This window comes from Serinus canaria, chromosome Z (genome assembly GCF_022539315.1).
Source record: "Serinus canaria isolate serCan28SL12 chromosome Z, serCan2020, whole genome shotgun sequence".
Classification (NCBI taxonomy): Eukaryota; Metazoa; Chordata; class Aves; order Passeriformes; family Fringillidae; genus Serinus; species Serinus canaria.
Window position 1 is genome coordinate 11,296,403 of NC_066343.1, and position 8,241 is coordinate 11,304,643.

General features: G+C 36.9%; 1 protein-coding gene and 1 long non-coding RNA gene across 2 annotated transcripts in view; one reads left to right on the forward strand and one right to left on the reverse strand.

The window, feature by feature from the left end:
• Nucleotides 1-8,241, reverse strand: part of LOC115484325 (zinc finger protein 239-like) — an 822,389-nt gene that overhangs the window by 347,144 nt on the left and 467,004 nt on the right. The gene's annotated exons all lie outside the window — the stretch shown is intronic.
• Nucleotides 990-3,438, forward strand: LOC127061087 (uncharacterized). Its single transcript, XR_007780538.1, has 3 exons — nucleotides 990-1,696; nucleotides 2,176-2,463; nucleotides 3,269-3,438. It is a non-coding gene; the product is annotated as an uncharacterized LOC127061087 (long non-coding RNA).

Sequence of the window (8,241 nt, forward strand, 5' to 3'; positions counted from 1 at the left end):
ATGACATAAAGTCCAAATATCTGTAAGTGTGCTAACAAGTTTGGAATGTTAATGGTTGTCTTTCAAACATCAATACATATTAATCAGAAATGTCTTTGTATAACTAGAACTCTGTTAACCTCCATTTCTGTAGACAAATAAAACCCCCAAAATTAAATCACATGAAAGCTCCAAAGATTTTAGGGGCAAGTTTCCTGTTGTCCCTTCCATGAAAGTGAAAATTATTGATAAGTCTGCTTTGTGAAATCTAATTCCGTTGATATATGAACAGAACTCAGTTCCACTTTTCCTCTGTTTTTTAAATTTCTTATCTGCATAGATTGTGACATGCATTATATTAGCACACATCTCTATTTTTATGTATTTTTAACATACATTCTTTTTATAGTGGTTTGGAAACCACCAATACCTCAATATGATGAGGTAGGGTTAAATATTTATTTTTCTTTTTTGAAATGGTCTTTCTACTGCCTTTTAGATCTTTGAAAGTTTCCTGACATTTTACAAGAGGAAAGCCACAAAATGTTGTGATTTCTGTAACAAATCCTATTTTTCATTTCAGGATTTTTCTAGGAGGGGAAACCTGCACCTGCACATTTCTCTTCTCAGAAATGTGCTAATATTGCTGCTACCAGGTCTCAGCATCTCAGACTTCCACACAAGGATTTGAAACCTGTTAAGCCCCACATAAAATTTATTTTCTCTTTCCCCATAGCTCTAAAAGCCTCAACATTTGACTTAGATTGTAAAAGAGGAAGAGAAGAACTTCAAGCAAATCGGAGATGTGGAGTTAATAGGAAAGTGAAGAAATTAAAATTAAAAGAGAAAGAAAAAAGAAAAGAAAAATTTAGGCCATTCCTGAGGAAATATCACATCAAAGAACTCTTTTCAGACATTTCCCAAATGGAAATTTTAAAGGTGTAGAACATTATTAATTTATTTTAGAGAGGATAAAATGTATTGGCTGTATAGAGAGAATATTTTGGAGTGACAGAACTTTAGACAATTCCCTCTGAGTTGAGTTTTTACTAATAGGGTTTTTAAAGAACTATTTCTAAAATTACAAATGGTTTGGTTTATTGATTTTTTATTTTTTTTTTTGTCTGCATGGATTTGACATGAATATGCAACAAGGTATGTAAAGACATTGTTTACAAACAGCCAGTAGCTTTCAAGATTAATTTAAAATATTAAATTATATAGATACAATAGGGAGACATCTTTAAAGAGGAACCCCTAGATGTAGTTGGAAGAGAAAATAGTATTCTAATACTAGTTTTATTTTTAAAAGTCCAATTTAACATGCAGAAAAGAGAAGTTCAAGTCTCTGAAGTGTGTGGTTATTTGAGTTTTAGAGTTTTATTCACTGATACTGCAATCTATGTCTCCTTTATGTATATTTCTTATTTTTTCTGGTAAATTAAAACTATCAAAAGTTGCTCAGAGTCTCTTGAGGTTTTCTTTTGGTTTAAGGTTTGTAGGCAAAAATTTTTAATTGGTGATACACATATGTAACAGAGGTGCAATGATTTGAAGGAGGAAAATATATCACAAAATAGGAATTTTTTAATAACTATAATTGATTTCCTTATTCCTAGAAAGGAAGAGTCTACAGCCCATTTCTGGCAGTATTTCATGCCATTTGAAACAGAGAGAATTTTATGAGGGGAAGGAGGAGCTGGGAGAGCAATCTCAGGTAGATTATTACTTATTTTTGCTGTAAGCTCAGATGTTCTTCCTCAGAAAGGAGAAATACCTGACAGAAATACCCGAGAGCCTCCATGTACTAGAACCCCAGGAAAAGTAATCCAGAATAGTAAACATCTGATTTTACAATTATCTCGTTTTCTTGTTGCAAGTTCTATTTCTCCTTTGATTTTGGCAGGGTGGTTTTGTCTGGGTTTTTTGTTGTTTGATTTTGGAATGTTTTTGTTTGTTTGTGTGCTTTTTTTTGGTTTTTTGGGTTGTTTGGTTTTGGGTTTCCTGGGTGTTTGTTTGTTTGGGTTTTTTTGCCTTTTCTTTGGTGGTTTTGTTTGGTTTTGGTTCTGGATTTTTTGGCTTTTGGTTTGTTGTTTTGTTTGGGGTTTTTTGGTGGTTGGTTTGGTTTTTGGGGGGTTTTGTATTTTATATTTTTTTTGGTTGGTTGGGTTTTCTTAGCTGTTATTTAAAAATCAGCTTATTCACTCAGAATAAGATGAGCTGAGCCTGGTAAATGTAACCTGATGAGAACCATTGACCCAAACAAACTGTCCAGGCTGAATTTCCAATCCCATCCTACCAACGCTGCTGTCTGTTACCACAGGTCAGGGAAAAAAAAGACAGAAAGTCTGGGAGATGTGCAAAAGCTACAATGGGTTCCCAAATTAAAACCCTGTGTTTTATTGCAGGTAAAATCCACACTCCCAGTGCAGCACAGCCTTGTCAGAAATGGTGGAGGTGAAAGTTACCGTGAAAGGGAGTAAGGTAGAAAGGACAAAAATTAACTTTCATTATTAAAAACAAAAAAAAAAGTATTGTGCCTATATATGTATACACACTTACATATAAATTTCTATGAATGCATAAATTAAAGACTTTACCTTGGAGATGAAGGTGTTCAAAATATTAATGTTTTGGAAATTCCCTTAATTACCCATCTGTAATTACTCTGTAGTAAACTTAAAAACTCCTGGTGAGGAAGCTATGAGTATCAATTATTTTCACATTCAGATGCACTTATTTTTGGGGCAACTTGTGTTGCAGAAGCAAGGGATTATTCAACTAGGTACTGCACATATGTTTTGAGATTACAAAATTTGACCATATTTACCAAAACATGGCTGATATATATCCCTCTTTAGCTCTGCATGTTAGCTTGCCATGAATTGATTAGAAAACCTTTTATATCTAAATTATTTAGAATTAAGTAGTAGGAAACACTTACTCAAAGCTGCAATGATTCCTTAAATCAAATTAGTTTTGCAATGGTAGAAATCTCCTTTATCTGTAAGAGCTGATTGCTTTGAAGCAAAAGGCAGTCTGGGATCCTAAAATATATCTGATTTTTTTAAGTCTGTTTTTTTTTTTCATTAAAGTAAGCAGGAAATTTTCAAATTTTGTTTAGTGGCTTTTGTGATGAAAAACATCTAGCATAAATAAATAGATTATTTTTCTATTATCAAAGGAAATGTTGTTTTCAGTCAATTCCTCCCTCTGAGGGTGGTGAGGGACTGGCACAGGTTGCCCAGAGAGGCATAAAAAGTCATTTTTCATCTTCTTCACCTTCCAGTTTTCTGTGTCTGTCAGCAAATCTATCCCAGCCTCAAGAAGACATTTTAGCAATGGTACTGATCCCTCCAAACACAGCAAAAGAAAGTAATTCTGACAAATTTGCATCCCAAAACAGGTATGAAAGTGCCTAAATTGCTTTGAAATACATAATCCTAATTCTGACTTTTCCCAGTTTCTTGTGTTTTATTCTGTATGTTCACAAATATCTGTGCAGCAGAGTTTGGGCATATTATCTAGGTTATTTAATTTTGGGAATGTCATTAAAAATACAGACTAAGACACCCATACTTGTGGTTAGTCAGTTTTGCAGCCTCACAAAATTTTGTGCAAATTTGCCATTTGAGCTGGGGAAGAAGACCTAGGATGAACATGCTGCTGTCCTGAATGAGGCTAAGATCAAAATATCGCGAATAATAAATCAATAATGGTGAAATTCTTTGTCCTGTTTGTTTGGATTCTAGAGCTTTACAAAGGACAATGAGTTCTTTTGAGTTCCAGCATGGTCTTTTTGCAGCAAACACTTGGGAAAATCATTTTGCAATGGTGCAGGCAGGAACTAACTTGAAAATATTTTGGATTTCTGGGTTAGAATTTTCCACGTGACTTTGTCTTGTACAAAAAAATTCACCCTGAAACTTTCAACAGGTGTCCAAATAGTAAACAGCTCAGAGTCAGATGATCACAGCTGCATCTTCAAATAAAAAAAACAACTTCTGGAGATGCTTTGCTAAGGCCAATCACATAAGAATCAGACAAAACCCAACAACTGATGAACCAAGCAAAAAAACTCCAGGGGGAAATAGAGAAATAAATAAATGAGAAATTACTGGGGTTTTTTGTGCAGTGTGAAATACAGATCAATACAGTGGCACTTGACCCAGAGAAATTAAATCTCTGGGTAAAGCTTAAGGTCTTGCAATCTGAATATGGAAAATTGTGAAATGACTGGAAGGATGCTCAAGAAAGAAAAGAGTGTTAGATGCTCCAAAGAACACAAAGAATTTTTCCTTTCTGAAATTGCTCAAGTAATGGTGACAAGAGTTACATGCAAACTTAAAATCTCTTTTTGACAGAGTGAGTTGCTTCTCTTACAATCCTCATTTTTATCTTGCCTACAAACAGATATTTGGCTGGGAGGTCATACCCTTTTTGCCTTTCATCCCAAGTCTGTCCTTCATCCCTGAGTTTCACCTTCGACTGGTTTAAGTAGCAGTGTCAGTAAAAATTGTGAATTACAGCAGGAGGGAGTAAAAGAAGGTGACCTGGGCTGATACTTCTTAAAACCCTGAAGAAAATTTAGGGCCACACTGAGGCAGAGAGATGACCAGGTTTTCTGGGACACAAAAATGACAAAATTTTTCTCTGTCTCATGTGCATGTTCTTTGCTGTTTAAAATGTTCCTTTTTTCACACTTTTAGCTGTTCCCATGTTCTGTGTCTGCTCACAAAGACACTTTAGGACAACAGGCTTTATGAAGATGTGACAGCCAACAGAAAGGCGTGTGAGCCTCAGGACTTCTTCTTACACAAAAATAATCAGCTTCAGGCTGCAAGGCAGGTGAACATCCATGGGGTAACCAACCATCCAGCCTGCGAAAAGTGGTAGAACCTTATCCTGGAGTCCTACTCCTGAAGTTTTTTTTTGACCTAAAAGCAAGGAGGAGATAAGTGATGCCATGACATATGCATATATCTATATTGTATATGCTTATAATATGTTTTTTTAAAATTATTAAAAATAAGAAGCACTGAGAAACAGACAGAAATCTGCATTTGTCTAGCAAAAGTGCCCAAAAGCAAACAAAAATGACCATATTAAGATGTATTAAAGAATTAGTCCTGCCACCCTTCCAAACCCCTGCCTGACTGGAACACTGATCATTTGAACATCCAAGATGTGATATCAGGGGTTTTGTGATGATGTTTCTGGTTTTATTTGCCTCTTCCTCAGACCACAGCAACCAAGTTAAGAAAGAAACCAGACTATCTGTTCACCTTTAAAAAATGGCAGTTTCACATGTTATGGACGGAATTGTAAAGTTTCTGCTCTTGCCCATTTAGGTCAGATCCAAGCTTTATATTCCAAAGTACACAATCTATTACCATTTGGATTCATTGCTTCAACTCTTAATTACAACACCACATCAATTTTTTATTTCAATTCAGCTTGCCCGTGCCTCCATCTGAGTATAGAATTAATACCTTACAATAAAATCTTTCTTTGTTGTCTTTGGTTTGGGATTTCTTTTATTCTGATTGGCTGGTTTGGTTGGGGGTTATTTTTGTGTTGGTTGGGTTCGTCTGTCTTTTTTGGTTTTCATTTTTTTTTTGTTTTGTTTTGCTTGCTTGGTTGGGTTTTTTCTTAATTTCTTTTGGTTTGTTCTGTTTTGTCTTGCTTTGTTTCACTTTCCCAAAAGACTCATCATAGTCCCTAATCTTGGTAAAGATAAAATCCTCTGCCTCCATAAAATCTCAGGGAAAAATTATTGGGGCAGGCAGGGAAAGCACTAATAAGGAGATAACAAAATTTTGAAGTTTTTCTGCTTAGAGAAAATTTCTGGAAACAGGCAAACTGGTAGAGAAAATTTGGACTCAGATATAAATAAGGCTCTTATTTCAGTTATCATTTGGAATAAATAGATTTAGAGTCCTACATGGCTTAATTACTCTATTCAGAGACAAGTAGGGATTGTAACTGATAACAGTGAATAACCTCTGTAAAGATTGCATAGATAGCAGAAAACACATTTTAAAGATTTGAGTTCAGTCTCTGAAGTTTTTGATCCAGGAGATACCAGTTAAAGGTCCAGAGATTTTAAATTACACTTGAAATAAAATGTGTTCAAATTTTGATCTGAGATGCTACTTCAGAGCTTGCACAAATTCTGCCTGAGACTCTCAACCAGTTCCTGATTATTCTGTGCAAATATATGCAGGTTATGTTATAATGTCAAGACAAAACAACATCATTGCAAGTCTATGGAGATGAAATGATGAATATAGGCTGAAATACAATTAAACCAATCCCTGGGTGTGCCTTTTGAAAGTATGATACAATGTCAGAATTATACTGGTGTATTTCCCTGCTGACCAAACTGTGATGTCCAGCTTGAAATAACCAAATGTAAGGCAACTAGAAATTCACTTTTAGTGTATCTTGGGATAAAAAAAATCAATGCTGAACATGCTATTGGCATGAACCAGATTTTCCCATTTTCATTTCAAAATCATACCTTCATATTTTCAATAAAAATCCCAAATGAAGAACAGAAGTGAACTGAAGGAAAAATTCAGTAACTGCCTGGGGGGTAATTGGGGGTAACCAAAGGAAGAAGGAAGTAGAGTCAGCAATTCATTTCACATAAAATTTTATTCCATTGTATATTTTTCCCTGCAGTATCTAAGCCCTGCCAGCAGCACCAGTTGGCCAACAGTTTTCTAAGGAATAGGGTGCGATGGTGAAAGGAGGGAACACTGTACCAAACCCTAAGCAAGGTTCCCTTTTTAACCTGTTTTAGGAATGACAGGGATAACATCACCCTTGACATGGACCAGGATGTTCTTAGGTTCCAATTAAACCCTCCTAACTGACTGTGAGGCAGTGAGTTTCCTGAGCTGAGCACAAAACTCTTCCTTTTGGAGCATTTCCACTGGTAAGTAATGAATAGAGGGAGGTGTCTCTGTCCAAGGATGAGCCTTGAGGAACAGTTGCAGTGAGGCACCCATGGAAATACAAGGCTTCTGCTCTGCACAAGAGAAACAAGAACTGCATCAAGCTCCAGTAAAAAGTCAGGTAACTATTTTGTGTTTACAAGGGATTTGCATGTTGCACGTGGTTACTGCACAGCAGCAGCTGCACTGTGAATTCACATGTCCAAAAGAGCACAAAACCAGGCCACAAATGAAGACTCAGCACTTTTCCAGAAATCTGGGAGGAGGCAGTAGCTTAAAGAGGCAGAAACCTGGATGAAATGAACGTTTTTGCAGTGTTCTGTCAAAGTTTCACCTGTTTATCCTTCACACATGCTGTGTGGAGAACTTCTGGAGATAAAACTATCTTCAGGCATTTGGAGAGATCAGCATTCCCTAAAGAGACTCAGGGTCTACCTACCTTCTGCACAGGGAGGAGGGACCCAAAAAGGACAGCTATCCAATAGAGCAGCAGAAAATTTCCTGGCCATGAGGAATTGTTCCCTGGCAGGGTGGGCAGGCCCTGGCACAGGGTGCCCAGAGCAGCTGGGGCTGCCCCTGGATCCCTGGCAGTGCCCAAGGCCAGGCTGGACACTGGGGCAGTGGGAGGTGTCCCTGCCATGGCAGGGGCTGGAACAATGTCTTTAGGGCCCCTTCCAGTCCAAACATTTTGGGTTTCTGCAATTCTTCCCTGTGGTTTTACCAGCTAGTCATGAAAATAAATTTTTTCACCTCTCCAATATGAAGGTGATCCAATGCCAGGGAGATCAATGTTTTCTATCACTGCTATTGCCCAAAGCCCAGGGGGTTTTGGGGTGGGTTCTTTTGGTTTGGATAATTTTTGGCGTTTGTTGTTAGGTTTTTTGGAGATTTTGGGGGTTTTTTTATTATTACTTTTTTTATTTTTTATTTTGACTTCTGCTGCAGAAGCCCTACAAAATGGAAATCTTTGGCACTTTCTTGAGGATGTTGAAGCCCTTGGGCCCAGGTGCTGTGGTGAAGGCACAGCAGTGTGATATGAAATACCAAAGAAATGTTGGACACTGCTGTTTCCTGGGCAAGTAAGGACAGAAAGAAGCAAAGCCAGGCTCAAGCTTGTGATAATGTCATTATTGTGCTCTCAATTACTGCAATTAACTCCTCTGTCAGTCTCTACTCTGTCATGGAAAACATGAATGACAAAAACAACACCACAGCCCTTTAGTATACCAAGCAGCATAACAAAAGGTGTGAAATGCTAATTTTACTTGGTGAATTTTAACTCTTTAGTATTTTGAACCTG